Source organism: Macaca nemestrina, chromosome 16 (genome assembly GCF_043159975.1).
Source record: "Macaca nemestrina isolate mMacNem1 chromosome 16, mMacNem.hap1, whole genome shotgun sequence".
In the NCBI taxonomy this organism is placed as follows: Eukaryota; Metazoa; Chordata; class Mammalia; order Primates; family Cercopithecidae; genus Macaca; species Macaca nemestrina.
The window spans coordinates 6,993,704-7,010,247 of NC_092140.1; the positions used below are offsets into that span (position 1 = coordinate 6,993,704).

General features: G+C 41.9%; 1 pseudogene; it reads left to right on the forward strand.

Annotated features, from left to right (window-relative positions):
- Positions 1 to 15,777: 15,777 nt before the first annotated feature.
- Positions 15,778 to 16,251, forward strand: LOC139359247 (peptidyl-prolyl cis-trans isomerase A pseudogene; annotated as a pseudogene).
- Positions 16,252 to 16,544: the final 293 nt, after the last annotated feature.

Genomic DNA, 16,544 nt, shown 5'->3' on the forward strand with positions numbered 1-16,544 from the left:
TCCTTCAGGGAAGGCCGAGGCACAGAAAACCAAAACCATCCTCATTGAAATCCTTTTTCTTTCTACTTTGTTTTAACCCACACCCTTTTGCTTGGCTGACTGGCTAATCCAGGACTTTTAAAATTCCAGGGCATTGTATGTGCTGGCTAAGAAACCCTACACCAACGTGGAGACTCCAGGAAGTCGCCTTCAGGAACCAAGTCTATTTTGTAAACAGACAGCCAGCTTTGGATTTAACACAAATACACATAAGCCACCACTTGTTCGTGTTTGCTAATGGTCTTCAGGATTTGGGCCAGAGCTTTAGTTAAAACCTCAATTTAGCCAAAATTAGTATATGCTAACAACAATCACATTCTTCTCTGCACTTACAAAGTGATAATTTTTTTTTAAATACAGTGTTTTATCTTAGTGAGCCTATTAAGAAGTCGTGCAAGCCATCTTTAAGCAAGAGAGGGTAAAACACCAGCATGGTTTTGGAAAAAGAAATAGAAATAGAAAAGTGTAGATGGATGAGACCCGAAATAGCTGGGTTTGCTGAGTGGTTCCCAGGACTTATTCTTGGAAACCTTGGGATTATTTGTATGATCTTAAAATAATCTCAGCAGTCCTGAGATATGGCAAAGTCTAAACAGTTTTGATTTGAGAACCAACATAACAATCAAATATTTTTCTGGCATGTTTTATAACACTACTTAAGCAGGGAAAAACAATAACTAATGTGTAACTGACCTGTCTGCCCACATCCAAGCAGATGTAGATTGAGTACCTCAGGCGTGGTTATAGAGATGATAGAGACAAATGTAGAAACAGAGACATATAGATATAGAGATACGTATGATCTCTAACCCCTGACAAAAAGAAAATGACAAGGAACCTTTGCATCTGTTTCCATCCACGTTGTATTTCATATTAAGAGGCCCTTGAACTCCTGGCACTTCAGACAAGTCAGAGCATGAGTCTTGGAGGAGACTTGGACTCTGTTCACCGTCATTTTTCTTTTTTTTTTTTTTTTTTTTTTTTTTTGAGACGGAGTCTTGCTCTGTAGCCCGGGCTGGAGTGCAGTGGCCGGATCTCAGCTCACTGCAAGCTCCGCCTCCCGGGTTTAGGCCATTCTCCTGCCTCAGCCTCCGGAGTAGCTGGGACTACAGGCGCCCGCCACCTCGCCCGGCTAGTTTTTTGTATTTTTAGTAGAGACGGGGTTTCACGGTGTTAGCCAGGATGGTCTCGATCTCCTGACCTCGTGATCCGCCCGTCTCGGCCTCCCAAAGTGCTGGGATTACAGGCTTGAGCCACCGCGCCCGGCCTTCACCGTCATTTTTCTGACCTTGTCTGCAATAAAATCCACATTATCTGTTCCAAATCTGTTATGCGTAAATGTCATTATCATAAAATCAGGAAAATCGGGCTTTTTAAAAAAATAACTTTATTGAATGCTGATTTATGATACATTTACCCATCAAAGCAGAGACATCAACAAATTTCTGTTTCTGAACCACTGTGACTACATGTACACAACTCTGTGATAGAGTAGCCGACCAAGCTATCCTAGAGACAAGAACCGGCGGTGAAAGGAGTTCGAATGTAATAACAAAGTCACAATTCAGGCAATGAGGACCCTCTTCAGCAGAAGAAATCATGTTCAATTAGGTCACTGAAAATCACAGAAGGCCACCCTGCTTTTCTCAATTGGAAAAAAAGTCTTCAACCATAACACAGATGTTATCACTAGACACATTTATATTTTTCCTTCTGTGATTTTTCAAACCACAGCATTGTGTGGGGAAAATGATATTGTAATCATCATATGCCATAAATTGATTTCTACTTGCTTAACGGTGAGTTTATTTATAGGAAAATTTCTTTATATATTATGAATATATGACATATTGGTGGTATCTCATAATGCCAATTATAAACTTCACCTGGATTTGGTTTAAGGTGGAATTTGCTTAGCTAAGATTCATTTATTTTTGTCCTTTTCAATATTTTTTTCAGTGGGAGGAAGAAAAAAAATCAAGAGGAAGTGTTAGCACAGGTTTAAACAGTGTGGACATCTGTTGCATATGATAAGCTGAACCAGCTTAGAAAATGAGGTCCTCCCAGAGTCTCACATAAAAAGAAGCTTGTGAGAAGCTCTGAAGGTTGATCCATCTGTGAAGGAAGCTCCATCACAGAGTTGTGTCTCCTAAGGCCTGTTTCCATCCTAGGACCTCCATTTTCTCTTTAAGTGACAGTAGCCAATTTCAGAAGGGGGTCGGTGGATTCTCTGACATAAACGACAGACCAATAAAAGGTCTTTCCAGCTGTGCACGGTGGCTCACACCTGTAATCCCAGCACTTCGGGAGGCCAAGGTGGGTGGATCACCCGAGGTCAGAAGTTTGAGACCAGCCCGGCCAACATGGTGAAACCCCATCTCTACTAAAAATACAAAAACTTAGCCGGGTGTGGTGGCAGGCATCTGCATTCCCAGCTTCTCGGGAGGCTGAGGCAGGAGAATCACCTGAACCCAGGAAGCGGAAGTGGCAGTGAACCCAGATCATGCCACTGCACGCCAGCCTAGACAACAAGAGCAAAACTCCGCCTCAAAAAAAAAAGGTCTTTCCTCTTCTGTTGCAGACTTCCCACCACAGGCTGAGCATATCCTTATCAGTTACAGCACTGCATATTTTTAGAGGCACTTTATGCTCTGAGTATAAACACAAGGCATTTTTCCTAGTAGCTAACCAGTTGCCATCATGGTAACAATTTGCCTATTATGCTATGAAGTCACCAACAACTAAAACTAACAAGATAATACCAGAATTGGACTGTGATTTAGAAAGTGTTTACCTAAGCTGGGCATGGTGGCTCACGCCTGTAATCCCAGCACTTTGGGAGGCTGAGGGGGGCAAATCACAAGGTCAGGAGATCGAGAGCATCCTGGTTAACACGGTGAAACCCGGTCTCTACTAAAACTACAAAAAATCAACTGGGTGTGGTGGCAGGCACCTGTAGTCCCATCTACTTGGGAGGCTGACACAGGAGAATGGCTTGAACCTGGGAGGCGGAGCTTGCAGTGAGCAGAGATCACACCACTGCACTCCAGCCTAGGTGACACAGCAAGACTCAGTCTCAAAAAAACAAAAACAAACAAACAAACAAAAACAAAGAAAGTGTTTAGAGCTAGATGAATCTGATAGAGTAAAGAAAGTTAGATTTCTCCTTGAAAACTTTGTTCAAAATCTTGTCTGTATCCCTGAGGGCTACATAACCTGGAGAGAGTCACCTCAACGTTTGGAAACCTGGTCTGTCTTCCTCATAGTGCAAATAATAACATCTATTCCACCCAGTGGTGACAAACATTACATGAGCTAAAACATGAGTAAAATAAAGGCCCATGGGGCTATGTTAAAATATCATGGGAACCTCTCAAATTCTGAGATTCTCACTTTCATTTAGAATGTGCCTAAACTCAAGAGAATGCCGGGAACCCGGGAGGCGGAGCTTGTAGTGAGTCGAGATCGCGCCACTGCACTCCAGCCTGGGCAACAGAGCGAGACTCTGTCTCAAAAAAAAAAAAAAAAAAAAAAAATGTGCCTAAACTCCAAAAATATTTGAATGATTCCACAAGAGAAAGAAAATAGAATGGGTATATTAGTCTGTTTTCACACTACTGTAAATACCTGAGACTGAGTAATCTATGAAGGAAAGAGGTTTAATTGACTCACAGTTCCTCATGTCTGGAGAGGCCTCAGGAAACTTACAATCATGGGGGAAGGGGAAGCAAGGACCTTCTCCACATGGAGGTACAGACCTTCTTTCTCGCACTGAGAGAGAAGAATGAAGGAGGAACTTCCAAACACTTAAAAAACCCTCAGATCTTGTGAGAACTCGCTATCATGAGAACAGCATGGAGGAAACCACCCACATCCAGTCACCTCCCTCCCTCCACACGTGGGGATTACAGGTCCCTCCCTCCACACATGGAGATGGTGGGGATTGTGGGGATTACAATTTGAGATGAGATTTGGGTGGGGACACAGAGCCAAACCCTATCAATGGGATTCAGTCGCTTCACCAGGTTCAATTTTCCACAAACGAAATAACCAGTTCATTGGTTACATGACTTCCTAGTTAATTATTTCTGCATTGTTTAGGCACAATCCTGAAGGATCTAAAAAATAACAGATGCAAGGCCCGGTGCTCACACCTATAATCCCAACACTTTGGGAGGCCAAGATGGGCAGATTGCTTGAGTCCAGGAGTTCAAGACCAGCCTCGGCAATATGGTGAAACCCCATCTCTACTAAAAATATAAAAATTAGCCAGGCATGGTGGCATGTGCCTGTAGACACAGCTATTTGGGAGGCTGAGGTGGGAGAATTGCTTGAACCCAGGAGGCAGAGGTTTCAGTGAGCCAAGATCATGCCACTGCATTCCAGCCTGTGCAACAGAGGAGATCCTATCCCAAAATAAATAAAAATACAAAATAACATATTTGCCTTTAAATGTCAGAAATGTCCTCTGACAATATTCGTATTTTCAGCATACTCTTAAACCTTTCCTTTCTGAGAAAAAGTCTCACTTTGGGGAATAATTTCTGTGGATTTCATTTCCATTGTAGCGTGCACATTTTATTGAGTGGTTGGATTTTGGTCTTAGGGATTACACTGCTGCTACAGGCGTATTCACACAGGCTGGAGAACTGAGACAACTTGAGAGATAATTCAATATTAAAAATAATTACTCTTCCCTTCCACTATCTCAAATGATACTTTTCTCCTAATTATGTAATTAATTGCCTCCGTTCTTCATTTCTTTCTGATTATAAACATCCCAGCCTCAGAGAAGAAAAATACTATGATTTTTATATCCACCAAAAATCTGGGCGGTAGACAAAAAAAAACCTATGACAAAATAAATGCATTGCCAGGGTCCTCAATTATGATATTTCTGCAAGTAAACAAGTATTCATGTATGTGAGATGAATACCTCAGTGATGATGGTGCAAGTGTTTGGAATGGACCGAGTGGCTAGCTGTGCTTTATGCTGTGGAACAGGTATCTAAATAGCGCTGTCCCATCTAGAGGAGATTAAAGGACCCCACAAACCCTTTTGGGGGTTTGACCAAACCCCAAAAAGTGGATATGGTCATCTGATCACTGTGATATATGTAGGTGATCCCATGCACATTCAAGATTCAAATTTTACCAATTAGACAATGACACCCACATCTTCATCCTTAGACAAGATCTCTTCTGAGTTTTAGCCAATAAATCTGACTCTCTGAAAGACATTTCCTTAGGATATGGGCAGGTACCTTAAATTATGTTTCAAAAATTGTAATATAATAAAGTCTTTAAAGGTATGGGCTCTAGAGTCAGAGTGTCTGGGTTCAAATCCCAACTTTTCCACATTATGAGCTGTGTGACAAATGACCTACTCTCTCTGTGCCTAGGTTTCTTCATCCGTAAGATGGGGGATAATATGGTTTGGATCTGTGTCCCCACCCAAATCTGATGTCTGGCGTGTAGGGAACGCTCAGCAAAGATCAGCAATCACCATCAGGACCATTGTTCTTCCTCCTCCTCAGCTCTCACCACTCATTACTTTCCAAGTCTTGTTGCTGTAGCCCTTAAAAACTCCCAAATCTCCCCTCTCTTCCTTACCATGTCTCTCACCATTTAGCGCCTTTCATATCCTAACGGTGTCTTTTTTTTTTTCTTTGAGATGGAGTCTCACTCTGTCGCCCAGGCTGGAGTGCAGTGGTGCAATCTCAGCTCACTGCAACCACTCCTGGGTTCAAGTGATTCTCCTGCCTCCACCTCCTGAGTAACTGGGACTACAGATGCGTGCCACCACACCTTGCCAACTTTTGTATTTTTAGTAGAGATGGGGTTTCACCAGGTTGGCCAGGCTGGTCTCAAACTCCTGACCTCAAGTGATCTTTATCCCAGACTTTGGCTTTCCAGGGCATCCTCAGCTCCCCACTAGGACGAGCTCAGGAAGCACAGTCACGCCACTTCCTGCTCCCAACGCTCCACAGGCTTCCTCTCACTTGCACCAAGGGAACAGTTCAGGAGACGTTTGCACCGACACCAGTCCACCTGACAGCCAACCTCTCCAACTGAGCCATTCCAAACAGTCACAACTCCCCATTTGTCCCAAAGGTCTTCTGTGTTTTGTCACATGCCTGTCCCCAGCAGTGGGCACATGGAAGGATAGAGTGAAACACAACTGGCAACTCCTGCAAGGCATTTTTTTTTTTTTTTTTTTTTTGAGACGGAGTCTCGCTCTGTCAACCAGGCTGGAGTGCAGTGGCCGGATCTCAGCTCACTGCAAGCTCCACCTCCCGGGTTCATGCCATTCTCCCGCCTCAGCCTCCCGAGTAGCTGGGACTACAGGCGCCCCCCACCTCGCCCAGCTAGTTTTTTTGTATTTTTTAGTAGAGACGGGGTTTCACCGGGTTAGCCAGGCTGGTCTTGAACTCCTGACCTCGTGATCTGCCCGCCTCGGCCTCCCAAAGTGCTGGGATTACAGGCTTGAGCCACCGCACCCGGCTGCATTCTTTTCGGATGTCTGCACCCTGTGCGATTACCATTGTTTTAACGTTTAGGCCTTCAAAATCAGCAATTCTGTAAGGAGCAATCTAACATGATGGACTAGGATACAAATGTCCCACTAATTTTCAAGCTAAAATATAAGACCTCACATATCCTTTTTGCATACCAAAGGTTGCTGTGGGCAGTGATTGAAAAACTTTAGGGTTTTGTGTTCACTTCTCACTGCCATTAAGCTTATTTCAGGGGAAAACATCAATCCCAGCCATATCACATGTTTCATGTCCTCTTCTCTGGCCAGCTTGACAGACAGGACCCTGGCCCACCCCTCACCCTCATCTTAGTTGAGAGACGCATCCCTCCGCATCCCTCCGTGTTGGCAGACAGCACGGTGTGTTTCCTGTCCATCAACACAGGTCTCCCTGCCCCTCCCTGGTTTGCCTGTCTTTCCTCCATAAACTCCAGAGGTGGGGGTGGTGTCTTATTCGCTTTTGTATTGTCAGAGCTCAGCGTGGCCCCTGACATGTGATAAAAGACTAAATTAATATTAATCAAAGTTAATGAGTTTCCAAAATACAGCATGTTTCATAAGAAAAGCTGCTGGATATCTCACTAAGCTTTTCCTAGACTCTACTTCCGATTCTACTCAATATGCCTCTATCTACAACAAAGACTACAACACACGGTCCACATATATTGTATAGGCTGTGAGGCCATGCTTGCCAATGCCACTTTGTAACTTATGGGTAGATGGCAAGAAAGATATTTAAAAATGTTTAAAAGTTTTAAATAGTGACGCTGTGAGTAAATAACCCACTCTTGCAGGGCATAAGGACCTCAGGGTAGAGTGGTTCCTTGGAAAACATTTTGGGTTATGTTCAAATTGTTTATTTTCCAAGAAAGATTAAAGTCAGCTCCTTGATTTCAGTCTCCGTTTAGACTCCAGAGACTTGCTGCACTCTCTGTTACCCGGAACTACACCCTTTTCAAGGCAACTTGCCAAAAAAAAATCTTGTTTAATTTGTTTTTGTGGTTTTGTTTTGGAGAGTGGTATTTTTTCCCCCTTTGTCCACATTTGAGTTACAATAGCTGCAACAGGGGCCAAGCTGATAAGAAGAGAAAACCTTGTAAAGGAACAAACCTTGAGCAAGAAAGGAAATTACCAAATAGGGAATTTTCATTCTTCTAAAATTAAAAACAGCCTAAATTAAAGCAGCATGCTGGGAAACCTCCTCAGGTTGTTTTTAATAAGCTTTTAAAGACAGTAGAGAGATGATCTTGTAAATAGAGCAAAACAATCACCCTTCTTCACCCAAGTCCTCACCAAGAGGAGCTCCTTCCTTCCAAGAACTGCCCCTCACCAGCAGGCTCAAGCCCAAATCATTCTTCAGTTCTCTGGTGCTTTTAAGAGAGACATCAACAAAGTTGGGCATGAAATTACAGGGCCTGAAACAAAGCAGTTCAATGAAGACTTTGATAAGGAATTTTGGCTTCTGTTGAATGGAAGGTCTACCGGCTAGTTTGTTCTTATTTGGAGCTGGTGTGGGTAAGGACAGGGCATAAAGCAGGGAGGGGAAGCAGATGCAGAAAATTCAGCCAATGAGCAGTACCTTCCTGGGACTCTTCTTGGAGCGCTGGGTGTCCACATGGGGAATTCTGGAGACAGTGTCCTGGAGTAGGCAGCCCTGTGGGATCTGGAGGGCTCAGCAGGGTTACCTTAATTCAAAGACTCTCCTTTCTTTCCATCGTTCCTTTCTTTTTTCCATTTTATTTTATTTTATCTTTTGAGACAAAGTCTTACTCTGTCATCTAGGCTGGAGTGTGGAATGCAGTGGCACCATCTCGGCTCACTGCAGCCTCTGCCTCCCGGGTTCCAGTGATTCTCCTGCCTCAGCCTCCGGGGTAACTGGGATTACAGGCACGTGCCATCACACCCAGCGAATTTCATATTTTTAGTAGAGATGGGCTTTCACCATGTTGACCAGGCTGGTCTCGAACTCCTAACCTCAGGTGATCAGCCCACCTCAGCCTCCCAAAGTGCTGAGATTACAGGCGTGAGCCACCACGCCCAGCTCATCTTCCCTTTCCTGTTTAGATTACTTGACAATAAAATCAAAATGCTAAGAAACTTATTTCTGTAAAAATCAGTTGACTTGAGCAATTCAGAAGATGTACATATCAAATTTCGCTTTCTTTTCTCTACTTAGCCACTTTCTTCAAACCCAAATGACAATGAAGTCATTGCCAAAGACGTCAACTGAGATGGTATAGTCATATTGTCTCACTGCACCTCAAACCATCTAAGCATTTCATAAAAACATGCATTTTTAAATTTTCTCTTATTGCAGTTGCTTTATGCTTATTCAGCTTACATCATAACTGAAGGAGGTTGCAAAGGGATGGGTCTCAGCTCCACATAAGGCATCAGGTCCAGCTTAATCACCCTGAAATTCTGAAGTTCTTACATCTCTTTTCAATTTGATAAAACTGACAAACCACATAATTAGTTTGCCTAAATCCTTTTGAAATTAAATATTAGTTTAAAAACATGGCTAAATGGACCCATGTCCATGAAGACAGCACTTCAGGTTGTATGTCAACAAGCCTCCTAATTTTGGTTCCTCATGAACCTTAAAGACAAGTGCCTAAACCTTGCAGCTAAGTTTCTTTCTTTTATTCTTTTTTGAGATAGAGTCGTGCTCTCTTACCCAGGCTGGAGTGCAGTGGCATGACCTTGGCTCACTGTAACCTCCGCCTCCTTGGTTCAAGCGATTCTTGTTTCTCAGTCTTCCAAGTAGCATGGACTACAGGTGCACGCCACCACGCCAGGCTAATTTTTGTATTTTTAGTAGAGACGGGGTTTCACCATGTTGGCCTGGCTGGTCTCAAACTCCTGACCTCAGATGATCCACCCGCCTCAGCCTCCCAAAGTGCTGGGATTACAGGCAAGAGCCACTGCCCCGGTCAAACCTTGCAGCTAAATTTCAATAGGAGCTTTCTTGTTTGTTGTTTTTGTTTTACTAATAGGGCTCTCTGAAAGTAGACTTAATTGTACCTTTGTAGGTCACTCCTCCATACAAAAGACAGGGTTGTCTGGAAGCCAAAACTCCTTAGTTTCCACTTCACTGGTAATCATAAACTGCAGCCTCATGAAAAAGAAAATAGCTCTATCTTTTCAGACAAAAAAAACCAAACAAACAAAAAAAAAACTGGCCAGGAATATGTTTCCATTGACTAAGCTGTCCTCTGAATCATGTGATGAGATTATAATTTTCTATACTTTTCCATGTACTAAATTATTTGCCAGAATAATGTCTGTATTGGATGTGAATAATTCAAGGTGTTGAAACCTTTTTTTTTTTTCTGGTGGCCATACACTAGAGCTATTCAGCAAAAGTGCTACTCTTCAACCACCTGAATCAAAATACGCAAGATGGAATCTTAGCAGAGTGATTCTGTCCAGTTTTGCTAATTGGGGTCGGGGTGGTGGGGAATCTGTTTTGGAGGATCACGGCGTGCACATGACTCTATCAATAATCCCTGCAGTGTTCTCCCCAGTGACAAGAAAAGACAGGACAGGAAGGATTTTGCCAGGTCCGAGGAAGTGCTTAAAGGTCCCTAAAACTAGCCAAAATATGTTATGTTCTATAGAGTAATTAGGGTAAACATCCAATTAAAGCATTTCTTGCCGGAGGTAAGGGAGCACTTTTTCTCTGTCTCAATGTATCACCAAAGCAGGACATGAATCCAAAACACGGTCCCAGAAAACAGTGGATTGTAATCTTACAAAGGTTAAAGAAACAGCAATAGAGAAATCTGTTCCAGTAATGGCTGAGTCTAGAGCAAGAAAGTCCTTATATCTGTCTGGGTAATTTTTTACTTTTAAACATTTACCTTTGTATAGTGAAACATCACACTGTTAAAAAACTGATTCTTCACAAATGGTACAATTAGTAAGCATTTTTAAATATTTTTTAAAGTAACATTAAAATAATCAGCTAATAATTGTTCTAAATCATCCATGGCTGGCAATTCACCTTAACTGAAACTTCTGAGTTATTTTAATACATACAACTAATGTGGCAGCTATTGAATTATCAACATAGTGCCAAAAACGAAACACCTTCTACAAGGCATGCCTTGCAAATTTAATCTTATTAACTGACAAAATCGTAAGTAATAAGTAGAGCAAAGCAAAAATAAATCTTGAATAGTTGCATTTGAGAGTGAATTTAAGGCACTCACAATCCAGTATTTGTATGAAAGAACATAAGAAAACCATATTTCCTTAATGAAACTGGTATTCTTTGAACATGTTACTGAGAAGATTTAAATAAAAACTCATTTTAAATATACTTTTAAGGTGATCTATAATTACACAGGAGAACAAAGCACTGTAGAAGCCAGCATTCTGTCCTAGAAACAAAATGTCTGCTACATCATTGCTTAGAACTTAACATAATTAATACCTATGACCTCAATTCTGCAAAGTATTTAAATGTATTAATCATTGAACTTCCTCCCAAACCTTTATTCTCCATCTCATTTTGTAGTACAACTATCTGTTCATCATCCCAAGTAATAAACCTAGACCTCAGGATCCTTGACTTTTCTCCCTCAACTTCTGTAACTTACTTCCGAAGTATTTTTCTAATTCAACCTCTCCTTTGTATCCTCATCCCATTGATCCTCCATTAGCATCCCAGCTGCTCCTCGGCACCGAGTTTTGTACCCCCTAATTCCACCTTCCTCATTTCACATTACATTGAATGGAATGGATCTCGGCTCACTGCAACCTCGGCCTCCTGGGTTCAAGCGATTCTCCTGCCTCGGCCTCTTGAGTAGCTGGGATTACAGGCTCATGCCACCACGCTGGGCTAATGTTTGTATTTTTAGTAGAGATGGGGTTTCACTATGTTGGCCAGACTGGTCTCAAACTCCTGACCTCAGGTGATCTGCCCACCTCAGTCTCCCACAGTGCTGGGATTACAGGCGTTAGCCACCTTGCCCGGCCTAGAAAATTGAAGTTGTAACTCTAGAGTTCCTCCACTTTCCCACTGGTGTGTCATGTTGGGTAAACCATCTGATTAACTCAGTATCTTTGGCAAAATGATTTAATATGAGGATTAATGGGAAGATTTATGTTAATTTCTTATCACAAGTTCTATTAATGTTAAACTTTTTATATAAAATTTACTCCCTTTTACATGTAGTTTCTCAATATTCTTATTTTCTTTATTATAGGTGAAAAAGGAATTCATATTTTTTTTGAGACGGAGTCTGGCTCTGTCGCCCAGGCTGGAGTGCAGTGTCACGATCTCAGCTCACTGCAACCTCTGCCTCCCAGGTTCAAGCAATTCTCTTGATTCTGCTGCCTCAGTCTCCCAAGTAGCTGGGGTTACAGGTGCGTGCCACTATGCCTAGCTAATTTTTTTGTATTTTTAGTAGAGACAGGGTTTCATCATGTTGGCCAGGCTGATCTTGAACTCCTGACCTTGTGATCTGCCCGCCTGGGCCTCCCAAAGTGCTGGGATGACAGGCGTGAGCCAATGTGCCCTGCCTTCATATTACTTTTAATAGTACCTAGTCATATTCTATTTGTTGATACACGATCATACATATATGTGTCCGATACAAGACCATGAAAACCTGGACTACAGAATATTTAGGAAAAGCCCAGCTCAATGTCCTCACCAAAACAATGCCTAACTAGGAAACTGTTGCTGTGTGTTGGACACCCTGCTTGGTGGGTCATACCACTAAATCCTCATATCACTGTAAGGGAGGTACATTCTATTTATAGAAAGAAACCAAGTATTAGAGAGGTTAGGTGACTCATGCAAGGTCATAAACTGCTAAGAAGCTGAGCTGAAATCTTAACTTTTTCTGGCCCCAAAGACATCTTCCTATGACATGGTTTCCTAACTGAGCATCTAAAACTTGCAAGGCGTTATCTTTCACGAAAACGGCAAGGGTTGTGCAGGTAAGAGTTCAGACTGCGGTCCTGAATGATCATAAAAAGATTAGCTCTGCCAAGATGCAATCCAAATAAAAATAAGAGCTGTGTTTAAGAATTCTAAATATTAGAATTGTCATGTCAATCATCTGTAGTTGTGCCAAGTGTTGGGAATGGAGGAGGTAAAATACTATCACCTCCACATCCACGGATCTGTCTGCGTGGAGCCTCCTAAATTAAAAATGCAATAAACACCTTCTTTGACTTATGTTAGTCTAACATTTTTTTCTGGTTGTGTTTAGAAACCTCACAAGGGAGATCTTTGCTCTCCCACGCAGAGTTACAGTTTTGCTGAAACTTCTTCAATATAAAAGAACGCAACCCTTGCCTTTGCAGCTCCTCCGGGCTTCCTCATCACCTTTGATGACTGCCTGTTCGCAGCAGGCCAGCAGGTACGTTTCTGCATGCGTCTGCTCAATTTAATTTACTAAAATGAAGGTTACCTGAGGAACAGCAACTCTTTCACTGCATGAAGCAAAAGGAGTTTGTGTCCCTCTGCCAGGAGGGAGAAAATAAAAAACAGAAGAATTGCCAGCCCCAGTCCCTGGCAGCAGCTCCAGGGACTCCGGGTCCCCCTTTCTGTTTGATTCTCTCTTTTATTTCTAATTTAAGCTTTCTTCTTTTCACTCTGGCTCCCTCCTTCCTTTAGTGTCCCCCTTTGTCTCTTTTTTTTCTTTCACATTTTTCACTTTTTTTTTTTAACACAATGTATTGTTAAAAAGAAGTTTAAAGAACAATTTTTAAAAAGTTAAAAGAAATGACCCTTTTATGCTTTCTTCTCATTCTTAATCCATAGAAATATATCAGTGGTTGTAGTACCTATAAAGTGTCGATAAACTTGTGATCCGCTTTCACACTCAGTGTTCTTTCGTGAACACTTTTCCTTTCCTTTAACATGATTCTCTTATTGTATTAATAATTATGTCATATCTATTGCATTCACACGCCTCTTACCTTTTCTTGTCCCCTTCCTTTTTACATGCTCGAAACTCTCTGCTGCATGTTCCATTTGCCCTGCTGGCAGGTGGTGGAAAATTCTAGTATAACTTTGCTCTAGCTGTGTTTGAAAGCTGATTTTAACTACCCTTGAATGAAGTACACCTATTTCTATTCACAAGCTATTGGGGGGCATTTTGAAAAGTATCCGTGGTATGTAATGTGGCAAACATAAAACCATGACAATCTTCACCTTAAACACTTTGGCTGCTCACCGACAGTTCCTATTTTTTGCCCACAAAATGATACAAGGCAGAGGCTGATAAGGGCTATGGTTCATATCGTCTGGTCAGATATAGAAAATGTGGGCTGTGTATGTGTTATGTCAGTTATTTTAAAAGCTTTTGCCATTTCTCAAACTTTCCCTCTGCTTTGAGGATGCTCATGACATAATTCAACTCTAGTTTTTCTTAATCTGTGGAAATGCTTCTGGTTTCAATTCTTGAATAATTTTCTTCGTTAAATGAAACTGTATATTTATTTGTACGACTTGCCTGGAAACAGAAGGCCAAACAAGAATAAACTGGACCTTGTGATAAGCATTTTATCTCCTCCTGTCATCATGAACCAGTATTTCCTGTGTTTCTGTGTGCCATGCAATGCTATCTAATAATGCTCTCACGTTTCGCCTGATATTGTGAGTAAACCCAAGACACAAGTTGTTCTATTCTTATGGCAATGAAATGTAAGTCAACAAAATGAGCAGTGACATTGTAGTTGAAGCTCTGCAATCTCTAATCCATGAAGACAGGTTTCTAGAGGGGAAAAATGGCCAACTCATACACCAGGCATATAATTTATTTCTTATTGTATTTTGTTTTATTTCCCAGGACTAACCCTCAACCCTGTAATAAACACATTATGTAATTTCCCACAACCCCTACCCTCAAGTGAAAAGTAGATACAGTAATATAAAGAACCAGAAACACAAGTTGCATTGAAAAAGTTTCCCATCGCCCCATTTAACTGTTCCAAAACGAAAGCATTAGAAAATAAGAGTGTGATACTATTTGATTTTTCTTTCTTTTTTTTATGAGATGGAGTCTTGCTTTGTTGCCTAGGCTGGGGTGCAATGGCATGATCTCAGCTCACTGCAACCTCTGCCTCCTTGATTCAAAGGATTCTCTAGCCTCAGCCTCCTGAGTAGCTGAGATTCCAGGCGTGTATCACCACACCTGGCTAATTTTTGTACTTTTAGCAGAGACACAGTTTTGCCATGTTACTAATTTTTGTATTTTTAGTAGAGACAGGGTTTCATCATGTTATTCCTGAGCTCAAAGTGATCTGCCCACCTTCACCTCCCAAAGTGCTGGGATTACAGGTGTGAGCCACCACGCCCTGCCTACTTGATTTTTCAAAGTAAAATCATCACTTTCATATAAGCGTGAAATGAACACAGTAAGGATTTTATTTAACTCAATAATAGAGGAGGGAAACAGTAAGATATTAAAACCAGTTCAAAAAGAATTTAAATAATAGATATATATGTAGGCAACCAGTAATGCCAACATGAATTTACTAATAGACACAGGATGAATTGATGTACAACAGGGAAATGAAATGCAATTTGGATCATTTTATCTATAAGGTAGGAATCAGCTACATTTCTGCCGATCAAAGTTCACTTGCTTTGCTACCAGCAAGAATCATTTGCACTAATATCTTAACTTCCACCTCTGAAGACTTTTAAAATGGCCTAGTCCATAGAAAGGCAAGGAAATGTTCAAAGTCCTATAAAGTCAGTGCCCAGAGGGTTAGCTAGACCTACACTGTTCAATACTATAGCCACTAGTTACATATGGCCATTTAAAGTTAAATTAATTAGGCCGGGCACGGTGGCTCACACCTGTAATCCTGATACTTTGGAAGGTTGAGGTAGGCGGATCACCTGAGCTCAGGAGTTCCAGACCAGCCTGGCCAACATAGTGAAACCCTGTCTCTACTAAAAAAAAAAAAAAAAAGAAAAATTAGCCGGGTGTGGTGGCATGTGCCTGTAATCCCAGCTACTCAGGAGGCTGAGGCAGGAGAATCATTGAACCTGAGAGGCGGAGGTCTCAGTGAGCCGAGATCATGCCATTGTACTCCAGCCTGGGTGACAGAGTAAAACTGTCTCAAAAAAAAGTAAATAAAGTAAAATAAAGTTAAATTAATTAAAATCAAATAAAATGAAAACATTAGGCTCTGCAGATGCTGCCGCAACTGGGCACCTCATCCTGCCAGCCATGGTCAACCCCACTGTGTTCTTCGACATCACCGTCCAAGGTGAGCCCTTGAGCCGTGTCTCCTTTGAGCTGCTTGCAGACAAGTTTCCAAAGACAGAAGAAAACTTTCGTCTTCTGAGCACTAGAGAGAAAGGATTTGGTTATAGAAGCTCCCGCTGTCACAGAATTATTCCAGGGTTTATGTGTCGGGGTGGTGACTTCACAGGCCATAATAGCACTGGTGGCAAGTCCATCTACCGGGAGAAATTTGATGACGAGAACTTCATCCTGAAGCGGATAGGTCCTGGCATCTTATCCAGGGCAAATGCTGGACCCAATACAAATGGTTCCCAGTTTTTCACCTGCACTGCCGTGACTGAGTGGTTTGGCGAGGTGAAAGAAGGCGTGATTATTGTAGAGGCCGTGGAGCGCTTTGGGTCCAGGAAAGGGAAGACCAGTAAGAAGATCGCTGTTGCTGACTGTGGGCAACGCTAATATGTTTGATTTGTGTTTATCTTAACCAGCAGACCATTCCTTCTGGAGCTCCAGATGGCACCCCTCCACCCCATTTGCTTGCAGTATCCTAGAATCTTCGTACTTTCACTGCACTTCCCTTTAGGTTCCATGTTTTCCTTATTCCCTTCCATGCCTAGCTGGATTGCAGAGTTAAGTTTATAATTATGAAATAAAAACTAAATAACAATTTGTCAAAAAAGAAAATCAGTTCCTCAGTGACAGTAGCCACATTTCAAATGCTCAAAAGCCACTTGTGGCTAGTGGCTACTGTA